General features: G+C 44.2%; 1 long non-coding RNA gene across 2 annotated transcripts; it reads left to right on the forward strand.

Annotated features, from left to right (window-relative positions):
- Positions 1–23: 23 nt before the first annotated feature.
- LOC134519480 (uncharacterized) lies at positions 24–12,635 on the forward strand. Of its 2 annotated transcripts, none has more exons than XR_010072235.1 (9): positions 24–258; positions 997–1,154; positions 1,614–1,813; positions 2,206–2,590; positions 4,682–4,748; positions 5,992–7,020; positions 8,422–8,593; positions 9,855–9,991; positions 12,340–12,635. It is a non-coding gene; the product is annotated as an uncharacterized LOC134519480 (long non-coding RNA). The 2 variants fall into 2 exon arrangements; XR_010072236.1 differs by having other exon boundaries at positions 6,787–7,020.
- Positions 12,636–15,816: the final 3,181 nt, after the last annotated feature.

Consider the following 15,816-nt stretch of genomic DNA (forward strand, 5'->3'; position numbering starts at 1 on the left):
GGGCCGGGCCGGGCCGGGCCGGGCCGGGCCGCGGGCCCCACACAGGCAGAGCGGGGCCCTGCTGCAGGGTGCTCCCTCCCGAAGGAGCCGCGCTGGGCCAGGTTCCCCTTGGAGCCGGGTGTCCCCCGGTGCCTCAGGTCCCCCAGCCGGGTCTGGGGCCGCCTCAGTCCCCGCTGGGTGCCCGGGCATGGCCATGCTGGGCCTGGGCCCTCAGGAGGGCCGGGGTAACGTCGCCTTGGGAGGGCGAATGTTACAAAAGTAAGACAAGGAGCAAAGTGAATCGCTGCTCTAGGAAATAAGTCCAATTATATACAGAAATATAAGTCCAAATATATACATTTGATTTGTAAATTACACGTTGTTGGGCAATATAGAATGCTACAGACCCGACTGTAGCCGCAGAAATAACGCGCTGGTGCTTTGCTCGCCGTTAAGTACAGGGCGGGGACAATATGTCTCATTTTCAACCTCGTCCTTTCACACAGCGTGTTACATGTCCTGGAGACAACACTGCTGGGCACTTGCAGGCGACATTTTGAGAGACACCATTCCTCTCAAGGATAGTTGTAAGCCATTCAAAGCTGCAACCGCTCAGTCGAAATGCCTAAACGCTTTCTAATTAAGTTTATCATTAAAATGAATTTGATTTTTTTTTTTCCTTCCATACCTCATCCTGTCCCTAGGCTGCTTCAGTCAGTTTGCTATTGTTAGTCATGGCATAACCTTCTAGAAATTGCTGCTTGTTGCCTTTCAGCGACTTCATTAAAATGCATTCCTGCCGGAGAGCTCTTTATCCATACATATTAATAAGGCTTCGTAGTGATAATTAAGCAATGACTAATATGTTGGTGAATGTAAGTATCCAGCATAGGCAGGAGAAAGAATGTGTAGGTAAATAAGTTGTATGTTATTAAAAATCTTGACTGTAATAATTAAGATTTGCTGAGCTGTACTAATTTAAAATAATCTCTTTTTTTTGTCCTTTTGCACTCAAAGCAGGTAGGACTGTCTTTGATACTGTGCTCCTTCACATCAAGAAACTCAGCGCAGGTGGAGCTGTGGGAAGCGGCGCCGCTGCCCTGGGTGGCTTCAGATGTCCTGGGACGTTCCGGAGTGTCACCTGCTGTCCCGACGCTTGTGGCAGGGAGATGAAGGTCTGTGCTGAGCCCGGGGAGGAGCGGGCAGGGCTGCTGCGCTCTCCGGAAAAAAGTGGCACTCCAGGGCAACACAGACACTCCAGGGGTAGAAGAGGGTCACGCTAGATCTGGGGTGGGGTGTCTGCACTTGTAAAGAATCCCTTTTAAAAAAAACAGGATCACAGATCTGATTTGCACTCTCCTAAAATGCTCATTAATTCTGGACCAGCCAGAATGAGGCAAGTGGTGGGCGTTTGTTACTGATAATTAAACTTTTGAACAGAAACCCCGATCTGGAAGCGCGTTGTAGGCACTGATCCAGCCACAGAGAGGTTCCCAGCATAGCCCATGTATGAAGTTAGCAGCCTGCTGCACCGTCCAGGCTGGTTTGGGGCATTCGTGATGGTGGTTGTCGATTATTTCAGTTCATGTCTTCCCTCCTTCCATGGTGTAACCAGGACTCTCTTCTCCCAACAGCCTGAGAAACTTGTAAAGAACTGAAGATGAGAGACAGAAGACACTTTGCAGCTTTATATAGATCTTTTGCATTTCCTGTGGGATTTTATGTGAATTTTCCTGCTCTCTGTGGTGCAGGTGATAATGGGGAAGGAAAGAGTGGTGGCAGAAATTCGCATAAGGCAGGAGAATACATTTGAGGAGGCTTGAACTTCAAAGAGGTGTGGACGGTAGTGAAAATGCTGGGTGCTTAGCTTGCCGAAGAAGGAATTGCTGATGCTAATCCTTGAATATGTATTTAAAGTGAGATTTGGGTTTCCTGTTTTTTTCTGTGTGGTTTTTTTTTTTTTTTAAGTTGACCCATATATCATTTCCCTGGATTCATAAGATTTTTTAGGACTGTATTCTGTGAATGTATCAGAGGGACTACTGTTCAATTATAATTTTCATGCTTCTTATTTCATTTTCCATAATTAACTGTTAGACTTTCATAAAATAGATTATCTCTAAAATGCTAGTGTTGCACAGCGATTTCATTTTATGGGGTCTTAATCTGCAGGATTTGTTTAAAATACCTTTTGCAGTTAATGGATTGGCTTGTATTATTTTACAGGTTTTCCAGTAGCTGATAGAATCTGTGTTCGCAATCGGAATATGCTATGTGTGGTACGGATTGCTTTTACTCGGGGATAAAAGGGGATTAAACATTCTCATGAAAGCTGAATGCTGCTTGCTCGGAGGAAAGGAAAAGGAAACACTCTTCATCGCATTTCAGCCTCCACATGTATCTAAGTGAATGTTTGTCACGAAGAGAAGGCATCAGTCACCAGTTTTTTTTGTACTGGGAGGCAGCCTGGGATAAATAACAAATCCTGTAATTAGGAGCCAATAGATTCTAATTGACTTATGTTAGTCCTCGAGCTGAAATCTAGCCTTTCTCTCTTGTCATGGCACGGCGCATCCTTTGTTTGATGAACACTGAAGGGAAATCGAGTGAGGTAAGGAAAAATAGCTCTTCTGAATGGATGCAACCTTGTGCAAGCGTTTGAAGTTGTTATTTTTGAGTGCTTATTTTAGCAACTTTTGAGCGGAGCATTTAGAATATATAGAGTAGCATTTAGGAAAAATGTTAATGATGTGGATGCTTACTTTAAGACGAGCTGCAGCTCTGCCAGCAAAGATGAGACATGCCATTTAAGGAACGCTAAAGCTTTGAGTGAAGTTTTTACTCAACTTTATTTAGAAACTTGCTGGAGTGCACCGGATGCTGGGGGAAACCAGAACACACTTTTTGGATTGTCAGACCAAAGGCAGGAAGGTTCCCACAGAGCCCTCCTCCTTATGTAGCTTCTGTTTCTTATTTAGATTTTGTTTTTTAATACCCAAGAGCTTTTAGTGGTGTTCTGACAATTGTGGCCTGGAAATTTGTCTGAATTAAAGCAGGTTTTGTTTGTTTACTTAAAAGTGCTAACAGACTCGGACAGTCCCACAGCATTTTTCAGGGCTTACATCATTCTAAAATAGATTCAATTGATTCCAAACACATTTGTCAAAAAAAGGTAATTTTCTTTACCCATTTGGTGTATTTGCATCTATACAAAAGGAACAGCTGAGCCGTGGCAGGTATGCTGAGCGCAGTATCTGGAATGGGTACAAAGTGTTAAGAAGTTTATTTTAGTTGCTGGAAGATATGAGAGAACAGGAGTGAAACGAACTGCTCTGAAAATGAGAGACTAAATGCAGAAGTTGGGAGCCAAATCCTCAGCTAACATAAGTAAATGTAAGTTCCACTGAGGGTATATCAGATGAAGGGCTGCTCCCATACTGTTCAGCTTCTTATTTTGTATGATTTGAGGTTTTATGAATCCACACATAAAGAGATGCGGAGGGCCAGGTCTGCCTTCACAAAGACAGGCTGGGAGAGTTGGGGGGGGTTCAGCCTGGAGAAGAGAAGGCTCCGGGGAGACCTTCCAGCCCCTGCCAGGCCCTAAAGGCGCTCCAGGAAAGCTGGGGAGGGACCCTGTAGCAGGGGGAGGAGCCATGGGGTTTTACACTGGAAGAGGGGAGACTGAGATGAGATGTGAGGCAGAAATTGTTGGCTGTGAGGGGGGTGAGCCCCTGGCCCAGGTTGCCCAGAGAAGCTGTGGCTGCCCCATCCCTGGAGGGGTTCAAGGCCAGGTTGGCCGGGGCTTGGAGCAACCTGGGCTGGTGGGAGGTGTCCCTGCCCAGGGCAGGGGGTGCCACTGGGTGGGCCTTAAGGTCCCTTCCAACCCAAACCAGTCTGTGATTCTATGATTACAGCTGTACAAGCCAGTAGCTGTATTACAACACCTATAAAAAGGAAGGTATTCCAGGACAGGCATATGGAAGTGCCCGTTTCTCCACTGACCGCCAAGGGAGCATTGGGAGATAGTTCTCATGGAGTTGAAAGTAGCTTTTGAAGGTACCCGCCTCTCTGTTTCTCATGCAGAGGAATGTCTTCTGTTGTTGGTGGCACGTCCTGTGGAAAAGTGAGACTGAAGGAGGAAGGAATGTGGTTTGGGCTCTGAATTTCAGCAGCTGAGAGCTTTCAGGACTTCATAATTAATCTTTTAAGCTAAAAGATTATTATGTAGGCCTACACGTGTGTTGGGAATACTTTAAAAAAGAAATTCGCAAAAGAGTGAAATCCTATGCAGCTCTGTTCATACATGGAAGCTCTTCTGCCTCAGACTCTGCCCCTCTCCTGAAAATGTTGTGAGGCCAAACTCCTGGGAGAGATTAAAGAGGATGAGGGAGGGATATGAGAGTGACAGTCCGGTCCGTGGCTGTTGGATTTGGCATTTGTCTCTTGCCACAAAGAGTTTACAAACCCATGAATAATTAAATAATAACTACAATTGCATAATAATTACAATAATAATTACAATTACAAATAATTACAAATACAGCTTATTTGGAGAAGACAAGGAGTGCGTACGCTTGCTTACATTACTGAAAAATGTGAGTTTCTGATTTGTCTTATTCCTGTAAAATGCACAGACCTAAAGGAGCAGAACTGAATTCTAGTTAAGGCGTAATCTAATACTGTGTACAATTCCCCGTTGCAGGACCAGAGTCTGTCCTGAATTGCGCTGACAGGAGCTGAAGAGAACAGAATTCAGTCTAGGAATCCAGGTAACTAGTGGTGACACCCACATCAGAAGAAAGATAAGTTTGACTTCCATGGGTTTTAATGGCAAAGCTGGAAAATCACGTGTTGATTTTACCTGTAATATTATCTGAAATCACTCAATGGGTCCTGAAAAACTGTTCAGCCATTTCAATGTGCAACAAATACAAGAAGATCTGTTGCTTCCTCCATTTTAAAGGCCTAATCAAGAGTCTTCTGAAGTCGTCTGAAAGCTTTTTATGGTTCAGAGGAGACGGAGATTGCCTCCTCTGCAATAGTGAGGTTGCCCACTGGTATTTTGTTCTAGGAAAGCGCTGATTGATTTATTCTCCTGTGCAAATGTTTGGCGCTGAGTGGTGACACCAAAGCCTCAGTCTGTGTTCAACTGTTTGGAGTCCCTTGAACTTGGGTTTGTAAGGCCGTTTGTAGCTAGTAGTTGGTAACTGGATGTGGTTAGGGTAGTTAGATAAACATACAGAGGAAGGGGATGAATCACTAAGTAAATATAATATCGATGCTGTAGGAACTGCTGTTACGTACAGCACATTTGTGGCGAATGTGACGTATTTGTTTTCTGTTGTCAGGAAAATGTTACTTGAAAGAAGAATAGAGTCTAAATGCGTAGTTCCAAGTCTGCATATCCACACCTTCTCGATGCATGTGTTGGCTCCTGTTAGACTCTTAACGACTTGTCGGCTTGTAATCCCACTTCTTTTTCCATATCCCCTTAGAACTGGATCCCCAAATCAGTTCATATCAGAGAGGTTTCCATTGCTTTAAGTCATCATTAGAAGCCCCTAAAGTGGTCCGCTCTAATGTAAAAAGATGTGTATACCAGTGAAACAGCATTATAGTTATTAGTGGAAAATGTTGGCAGTTTCTGTCAGCAATTTTTTCCAACCATGTAACAGAGAAAGGGATAAAAATACCATTTACTGCGATTTTCATGCCACATAAAGAGGACAGAGTGATATAGAACCAAAAGCACGAAGAAAAACCCTTCAAGTAGTTTTCTGTCCTTCTCTCTTTTGCACTTTTTCGGGATCTTCTTGAAGAGCCTTACAGTCCTTGTGGGTGCTGGGGCTGGGGCAGGGCCACCCTGTTGGCCAGTAGCCCCAGGGCAGCCTGGTCCATCCTTCCATCCTGGGGCCATCAGCCTTCTTGGGAGGGAAGAGGAACCGAGGCGGAATGCTCGATGCCAGCATTTGTGTGCATCCAAGTAATGGCTTTATTCATTTCTGTTTACAGTGTTCGGGATTTGACCATGAAAAAGGTCAGATTAGAAGACAAATTTGGTGTTCCATCGCCCTGTTGCAATCAGCATCAACATACGTGATACGTGTATATATATGTGCTGAACTGAGTTCTCCAATCCCCTGGTGTTTATTTTATTTGTAATGAATAGTCTTTGTTCAAAAGGAAGAAAGATCAAAATTTATTTTGAAAGTGTGGTTAGTACCTTCCGTTGATGTGCGTACATGCATATACGTGTACCGAATTCACAATTTCCAGCCTCTGCTTCCCAAACGCTTGGCCCCACTCTGCCATTGACGTTAGCTGTAAAAGCCATAATGTAATCCTCAAAAATTTGGAAAAGTTTATGTGTCTTTTCACATCTTTAAAAGTAACTCTGTTCACTTTCTCAAAAAGCTGGAATTTGCCTCCTCAGCAAAGCTGGATTGTTTTGAAATCATGGAAGGCATTTTTTTGAAGACAAAAAAACTCATCCGTGAGCTTTGAACTCGGTGAAATTCACCGTGATTTGTAGAATATCTCTACCTTGAGTTTTGGTGTAAAGTTTCACCAAGGAACTGAATATCGAGCAACAATATATAGAAAATTACATAAGCTATTGCCAGACAAGATATTGCAGCGATACCAAAAAAATCCTTCTCCAGTTACTGCTTTCCTGATCCACTTGGCATGAAATGTTAACTTGACTTCTACTTACTATTATCATAAAAACCACAGGGGTTTCTTCTTGCTGCTACTTGTTTTGTCAAGGATCCAGTAATTGGTAACATGTGAATTAACATTTTGCAGGAAGAGAAGAACAGAGCGCACAAACAACGATGAGGAGTGGCGTTCTGAAAAGGCACTTCAGCATTTAAATCTACGGCAAGCGTCGGGGCTAGAAAACCACAATCTTTAAGAAGCAATAGACTTACACATCAAATAGCTTGCATTTCTCCTGCTGGCAACCACCACAACTGAAATGGAAACGTGATGAAAAATTAATAGTCATTACAGATCCTTTTATGCAATGCTTATATTTTTGTGAGTCTTTGCAGCGAATTCTTTTGTATCTTCATACTGGAAGTATTTTATACTTGGTTTGAATGTACTCCTTTGTAGTATTATATCGTGGTACGCTGCTTTGTTGGAATTTTAGTTATTGGTAGCATGTTTAGCTTAGCACTACAAATTACGTATGTGCTCCATGACATTGATTGTGAAACACAGGGAACCACTAACAATGCCAGGAAAAGAATGAAAAAGAAAAATCAGAGTCAAAACACCCTGTAAAGTAAGGTGCATTTTAAAAGATTGATGAATTCTCCAGGCTCTAGTGGGTTTCCTCTACTACACAGGCTAGTGAATTACTTGGATCATCTTCTCCCTGATAGCCTTGACTTAATTGAGCTGTAGTGTGAGAAACATTTATTCAACAACTGCAGGCGCCGGCGCCGCGGGGGAGCTCTTCAGCTGGGCTGGAAAGCGGGGACTGAAAGATTCTCAGAGACTGTTCAATACGGCCGTTACAACACAGCCGTGAATAAAGCCTTCTTGAAACCTCTAAGTCTTTGGCTAGATCTTTTGATTCGGAATCTTTTTGAACCAGGGTCACCTATGGTTCCTTTGCAGCTCTCAGCCTCACTGTTGCATAAAAGCAGCCTTCAAATTTCACCCGTTTTCCCTGACAAGATCCTTTTTTCAGCATTCATCCTTCATGACCACAATTTAATCATTTAAGATGACAAAAACCACCTAGCAGTGGGTTCTCAATTCTAACGGTGTCTTTTTTCCACTGGTATTGTTAGCAATAAAATAAAAAAGGAACACAGGCTTTCAAACTGGAAGCAACCTGGTACTTTTAAGAAGCTATTTTGGATAACAGAATGAACAGTGCTGAAGAAATGGAAGGGAATTTAAATTTTGTCCTTGCAAGATACTTTAATCCAATATTTATAGCAACACTGTAAAATCGGGACTGTCAGAGAAAGAGCTCTGTAACTGGGAGCACAAACTCGCTGCTTCCAGACCTGGCCCTGCTTTGGGACAGGAAGGTTGTCGCTTAATTCCGTTGTCTTGGTTTCCTCTGGTTTTGAAGCTGGGATGAGAAGTCCCTGTGAGTCGGGGTGAACGTCCCCATGGTACGGAAGAGCGACAGGTTTTGTGCTGGCAGGTGGCACTGAGCGCGTCCCGCGGCAGATGGAGCTGGGGGACTGCGCGTGTAGCCCTCTCTGCCCCTCCGGTCGATGCAGTCCGCACTGGTGACCCGAGAATCGCTGTAAACGGGGAGCTTTGAAGTGTTCGTCAGGAGGATGTTATAGGAAGCCAAGAACCCGTGGCTGGGATATGCAGTTAGCAGAGTGAATTTTTCCACAAAAACCTCAAAGAGGTTTCCAGTTCTAATGTTTTTAGCTTTGAAAATATAATCCTATTTTTTCATTTTAGGTCTCTGACCATTATCCTCTGGGCTCAGCAGAACAACAGCGGTGTATTTAAGCGGCTTCGTTAATGCCAGAGTAATAATTACCTGCTGCAGAAGTGACTATCGCATCAGGGATTTTTATACCAGAACTGCGGCAGCATTCCAGTTCTGAACTCAGGAGCACCATTTGTAAAGGTACAAAATTAGTGAAAAAAGATTATGTAATCTGAATCTAAAACAATACCAATATATTAAAAAAGAGAAAATGGGAGCCTGTGAGCAGAACAGGTAGCGTACACAGAAGGGGGTTAGTTACAGCTGCTCAGAAAAACAGTTTCACCCTCCACCCCTTCGTGGAAAAGACTAAGGCAAAAGCGCAAGCTGGTGGCTGGGCTGGGTAATTAATCCACAATTAACGGTTTACCCAATGAGTGCGCTTTGTCTGGACATAGATTTGAATTAGAACAGTATTTGAAATGAATGTCTTTTCATTTCTTTCCTTGCTACAACATGATCCTAAGTTATCTGCCGTGAATTTTTTCAGTGCTATATTCAGAACCGTGTGTTTCGTATTTATAATGGGCCAAATAATCCAGATGCCAGTTTCTGGTTTCTTTGTGATTATTTATTAGTTGTGTTCATTACACTTATATATATAAATATAATATGTATATATAAATATGTAATATCTAAATATTCTCAGAGTTATCATACTAGATTTCAAAACATGCACAAAACAATGACAAAACTAAAGTAAAAAAAATTAGAAAATCTTGCTGATTTCTAAATGTCAGAGATTACTACTTATGTGTGAATCACCCAGGTGGGAAAAACAGATCATCTGTCACGTTTCCATCCTCTGGATCGTGAAAATAGAAACTGGGGCTGGCTCAAGGGCGCCCTGCAAGAAAATGCGTTTCTCTTTTACACAAACTTATTTGGGGAAACAAAGAGAGAGATGCAAAGCTTTGCTTATACTTACAAACTCTACATCTTAATTACGAGCATCTGATTGCGAATGAACGATTTTTTCAAGCGTCAGGATGGTACAGTGATGTTATTTTATAGCAAGGCCTGTGTAAGAGAAGTTAGAATTCAAATGCACATTTTTACATATACCTCGTTCATCAGCCAGATCCCTTAGTGACTCTCTCCTGGGATTTGGGTTAGTTTCTGAAGTGTAACGTTTCCAGAGCCTTCCCACCATTCCCCCTATCTTAGTTCTCGTTTTTACAATGGCACCTTGATTTGGTATCTAATTATTGTCCTGGAAAGCAGGAAGGAGCCAGGGCAGAGGGTTTGGGGCGGCTGCTGAGGGCTGGGGCTGGACTGGAGCCCTGCACCCTGGCACTTACCTGTCTTCATCCTCAGTCACCCGCGTCAGGCTGCCACCAAGCTGCCTCTGTGCTCCCAAGCTCTTGGCTTAACCATTATTTATGTCTTTTCTTGTAATTAGGCCAATCTGCCCAGGACTCAGCTAGGAAAGTCTGAGTGCGCTTTATAAATCACCTGTAAAGCTACAGCCTGTGTCAACAGCGTGAAGTTTTCCCCTGCACCCACTCCCCGTTGCATGCGGAGAAAAGACCAGTAGAGGTGGGTAGAGCGGAGGCGAGGGGCTTTCATGCCCCGGCCCATTACATCACTTCAGCACTGCCCGCTGCTTATTTGCTCTCTATATCACTTCCCCTCAGGGGGGCTCAAAGAAATCAGCAAATCTCCCCCAGCAGAGCTACGAATCCCTAGCCCAATTCATTCAGGCGCAGCGGGACAGCCGGGGATTAATCAGAGGGGGAATGCTGTGAATTCCTGCGCGTTCTTTCTTTCCCTGGCGCAGCTGGTGGCGGGGACACTGCCAGATGAAAGCGGGGCTGTCAGCATCCATCAGCCTGGCTCCGGCGGCTGCATTCCAGCGGATGGACTGGCCTCAGCTGGTAGCTCCAGTGCTGTTTGCCTCTGCCAGGAGGAATCCAAATTCAAGCACACCTCACTCTTCCAGCTTTTCATCTATTTTTCAGAGTTACCAAATTCCCTAAGACAGAAGTAGGATGGAGATATTTTTGAACGTTAGGCCACAGCATCACAGAAACGGGGGATGGGAAAATTTATTAACAGCTTATCTCCTTGCCACTTCAGAGTTGTTCTCTTTCTGATATTAAATTTCCTAAACGAGGTTTCCGTGATGTAACATGGAAGCTATTCTTAACGAGCTTTTTGTAGGGAATTCTGTTTTCTCTAGGATGTCATCGTTTGGTTACGACTTATTGTTGTTCTCCGCAGTGGTAAAATACCTACTGATAGAGCTGAAGTTTTCCTTTTTTCTTCACGGAATCCCACTATATGTATTAATCGTCTCCAGTTCTCCAGCCCCCCCAGCATTGTCCATGTGCGCTACTGTTACGTAGCTGTGCTGCGTTCATACGTAGGAGTCACTGGGCGGGAGCCCGCCTTCTTTGTTGTAGCATATTTATCAGAAGAGTGCTCCACTGCGTTGCAAACAGTAAACAAGTACGAGAAATACTGTGCTAAATGAATGTTAGAACAGCACAGCACGAAGCAGCGGTCTGGCAGCCTCGCTGCTGGCTCTTCCCAGCAAACTGGGCGCTCGTTAGGTCTGCAGTGTTGTTGGGAACATCTCCCTCCAGGTTTGCTTCCACGAAGACAGTGATCCCCCGTAATCCCCTGCTGTGCTCGCTGCCAGCGATCTGCCGCATCCCAGCCAGCAGCCTGCAGCTGGCCAGCAGAATCGGTTTCTATATAATAATGATGGTCTCTGAAAAATTTTAAGGAAGGGGGGAAAATTGGAAACCATTGCTTTTAAGACGATGTAAGTTGAAGGGCCAGCCTGTGCCAAGACTAACCAGAAGTGTGGCGAAAACTAATATGCAATGTTTTACGAATAGGAGAATCAATTTATTGGTAATATAATTTATTAACAATTAAATTTGTGAATACGTATGATTTTAAGTTGCAGTATACTCATGTTAAAAGTCGTTATTTAGAAATTTGGGATATGTTTACATTTTAACACACATAATTCCAAAAATTGTCATTCTCTTTCGTTGCTATTTGCCATTCTACAACTATTTTTTCTTTCTTTCTTTGGTTTGAAAGGCCGTTTGAGGTCCACCAGCACCTGTCTTTGCAGAATAGAGCATTCAGCGCCTGGCCATGCAAAGAGTTGTGCCAGGATGGCACAAGGCTGGGGATGAGCAGTAGGAGGCAGTGAAGGGGTAGGACCTTAAGCCAGTGCTGCCATTGAAAACTGTCTCGTGAAACATAGACAGCGGTGAGGGAGGTGGAAAAATGAGCATGGGGAATGACATGGGGAAAGAAATTCTTAAATCAGCATTGCCACTGGAAAAATGGTAATTTTTATGCTTTTCTACTGTATCCTCAGTGTCCTCAGGCTCCTGAACTTTGGAAGTGAAGAGCTGAACAGGCCTATTGGCTGTTCAGTACCTTTTCATGCTTTTCTGTCATTCTCTGAATATATTTATCTTGTACATGCATATGTAAAAATCTGTTATTTCAGTTATTGTTTCCCTTTCCGACCTAAAGCTCGTATTCCTACTAGTGAAGGCTCACTGGAGACTAAGTAGGCATTGTTTAAACACTTCCCGTCTAGCTCCGCTGGGATACTTCAATCTGTCTTCCTAAAGAGAAAAAAAGATTAATCATTCTTGGGTTTGTTTTTTATTTAGAATACTTGATTCTGACAGTGAAAGCAATTTGTGTGGCTTAACTGTGATGCAGACACTCTCCTGCTGTTGTTTGAGTCATACTATCTTATTTTATCCAAGTTCTTAGAAATAACTCTCTGAAAGGTCAATCTTAGTTTAGTAATTGGGATTTTGGGGCGTTGGGAGGAAGAATAGTTCCAAATAATTAACCTGGACAAGGAAGAAAAATACAACTCCCCCATTTCTCTGCTTTCCCCTTAGATCTCGGTGTGCAGTGGTGCAGTGCGTCTGTTCATCTGTTCAACCCTCCCGAGAGACAAGGGACGAGCAGAACGTGTCGGAATTCCTTCTGCGCAGGAGAGCTGAGCTGGGGGTAATAATTTACTGCAGATACAGACCGACAATAAATTAGTACGCCCCCAAGAGTCTGGAAGAAACAGAGGAGGAGCAGTGACTCATTTCTGAGTCATAGAGCCTCCCCGGATTTATCCTGGGATGATGTACTGTGTGCACCACTCCTTGATCTGGTCTGTCTCGAAAGGACAACCGAGCCCTCAACAGCCCTGAATATAATTGTGGAAAAATAAATGTTAGCTAGCAGCAATCATTCCTTGGCAGCAGCAGACTTTATTATGTTTTGTAAGATCATCCCTGTATCAGGTCAGTATTTTGATAAGAAATGGTGGAAGAAATGCAGGGCAGATTGGTTTGGCTGCTCAGTCGGTCTGCAGTCGGCAACTGTCAGATCACCCCTCTGCAGCCCTTGGCACAGGCTACGGGAGCTGCTTTGGGGTTTCTCAGGGATCCGCCAGAGATCCCTACATTGTTCAAGTGGTGGGCAGCCACGCAGCAGCAGAGACAACGCTTATTGTGCTTTTTCTTTTTCCTCGGGTTCTTCTAAGGGTTATTCCTGCTGAGAGCATTTTTCCTGCTTAGCGTCGGTTGATGCCCGAGGCTGCATCCATCTCCCACCCAGCCCCGATGCCTGTGGGTGTGCTTGGGGACCTGCCCTTCTCAGCACGGGAAGGATGGAGCTTTCAGACCTCTGGCACAAACAAGGAGTCCTGGAATCAAAACCATCTGCCTTTATACGAGTCCTTTTGAATTGGGTGGAAACCGCCACTTGAGAATACCAATTGTACCAGAAGCTTTCTCAGTCAAATAAAACTCGCGTAAGGCATTTGTACCAGTCCTGCGCTCAGTCGTGGGGCGTACAAGATGACAGGAGGAGAGGAATCTGGAAAGCCCTGCAGTATTCTGTGGTTGGGGCTCCAGTACAATTACAGCAACCCCAGACCCTTGTATGGCACAAAAAGTAGCTTGTAAAGCTACTTTGAAGTCGCCGTCCCTGTTCTTTGCTGAAGCACAAGAATAGAGGGGCTGAATATCTAGAATTTAGACTTTGACAAAATCCGTTCTGAGGCGGGAGTGGTTCTCACTCCTCCTAACCTTGTCAGGACTGCTCACAGCGTGTTTCCATCCTAGAGCTGTGGCTGCATTTGTTTTACCAGGCACCAAAAATCAAGATCTGAACCCCCGTTTATAAAGTATTTTGGTTGAAGGCACTTTAATCTCTTTGCAGCGCTGACTACTCCTAGCTGGCAGAATAGCTGAGCTAAATGGACTGTGGGCTGTTTGTTGTTAATTTTCATGGATTTTTCTTTCTACGGATCACAAGTGTACAAAGACTTTGTGTGCGATTTGATGAGCGATCTAAAAGGAAGAGGTTGTATTCCCTCTTTTTTCTACCTTTTCTTTATGGTTCCGCTTCCACTCTATTATTCAAAGTATAGCACTCATTAGACCTTTTGGTGAGCTGATTTAACTCCCTGTCTGGCAAGAAACACTTAGCTTTGCAAGATAAAAAATGTGCTTTCTGCTTGGTTAGCAGTTGGAGGGGCCCAACAAGCATGAGAGCCAGCACATGATAAGCTTGAGGAATGCGTGGCGGTGAGGAGGAGGAATCCCCTTGAAAGATCAGAGAGCTATCAGCGCAGCTCGCTCCATCTCCTGTAACTTCACCCTGAACCTCTCTCCCACCACGTTCCAGTTTTGAACAGTCAACAGGTTAGGAAAAAGGGAACATGCTTTCAGACACGGTTGCTGGTGTGGGATGAGGGGACCAGCGAGGTGAAAACAACCACAGAAACTCAACTGATGGTGCAAATGGGCCAGGAGAGTTCTTACTTCTCCTTGTCTAACAGACCTCTTTTGGCTTATTGTATCTATTTCCTTGTGAGAGTTTCATGAATAATGTACCTTAAGTACGCTAAATGTCAGCTATTTTGTCGGGGGTCCGTCTTAACGACAGTTCCATTTTAAAGATGATGAACGTCCACTGTAAAAAATTCATTTTCCTTCTTCCTGTTGACTGAGATAGGTATTGATAAGTCTCAGAAGATGAAGCCTTCAGTCACTAAATAGTCATAAGCATTAAAAATGTATGTAAAGAAGTAAATTTCCCTTCTTCCTATTTCTTTTGCATTGTATGGTATACAGTGAGAGGTTTGGATTAAAGACTAGCGCTAAGCTTGATCTGAGAAGATCTAGTAAACTAACTGTAATAGACACCATGCTGAACCAGCCGGTATCGCCAGTGGTGAACAGACCTGGAGAGAAACGCAAAATTCATTAGAAACGTCATTGCACAAGAAAGAATGTTAATTTCTGTGACTTTTCTATCAGATGGAGTCCTGTTTCCTGAGCAATTCTTGCTTCCTGCTGCAAGAGCAGCAGTCCCCGTTGCACATTTGTAGGCGGTTGTAATCAACCTAACACTATTGGGCACTATCAAGCTCTCGGAAACAATACAAGGATGTAATTCGACATTATATATGGATGTATATGCAAATAATTTTATTAAGCACAATTAAGGAAGCTGGGCTGCTATTCCTTTAAATATCAGAGTCCAAAATAAGTTGCTACACCTATAAAAATAGCAGTTACAGACAGACCTGCAGATGGGAACGTTGTTCACAACATTAGACTTGTGATCGATATCTGTGAGAGTGTTGCTGGAAATAGTCATGCCGTGGTAAACGTACGCAGCGTTTGCTTCCTGCTGGCTCAGAACGGCTCACGGCCCGGTCGTCCTGCAAAATTCCTGCTTGGGTTTGTCTTCAAGTACAGACAGAAGACGCAAAGCCACTTGAGTCAACGGAGAACAAAAAAACCTCTCCGCGTTCTTAGATTGCATAGCGGCGTCATGTACTCACTGAAAGGAAATGACCGCTAGCTCTGCCTTTGCCTTGTGAGGTTATATTTTCATTCCATGGAGACTTGCATTTATGCAACTTTAAATTAGCAGATTAGAAACAGGAGGAGAGCTTTGCCTGCGTACGTGTTCCACGGTACGTGGGGGAGGGTTGTTGTAAATCGACCAACTGGTCCTCCAGGCACAAATCTCTTTTTGAACTCAACCGTGAAGTTCGTATCTGGATCTGATGCTGCCACCTGGTGTCTAGGTGATGCTTTAGGCTGGCCTGGACCAGCAGGTGAGGGCCACCCCTGGCCACAGGGCTCTTGCCATCCCAGATCATACAAGGGCCTGGTGCACGAGGACCGGGGATAAAAGGGGCCTGTAAGGTAAGCTGCACCTAGGGATCAGCTGCGTTGTCTCCAAATCCACAAAGAGCTGATTCCACCTACCATCCTGTCTGCAGCAAGGAGGAACCTGGGTTGTGAAAGCACCTCAGCTCGGGTGGGGGGGAACTGGGATTCTTCTGTCGGGAGCAACCT

The sequence above is a fragment of the Chroicocephalus ridibundus genome, chromosome 8 (genome assembly GCF_963924245.1).
Source record: "Chroicocephalus ridibundus chromosome 8, bChrRid1.1, whole genome shotgun sequence".
In the NCBI taxonomy this organism is placed as follows: domain Eukaryota; kingdom Metazoa; phylum Chordata; class Aves; order Charadriiformes; family Laridae; genus Chroicocephalus; species Chroicocephalus ridibundus.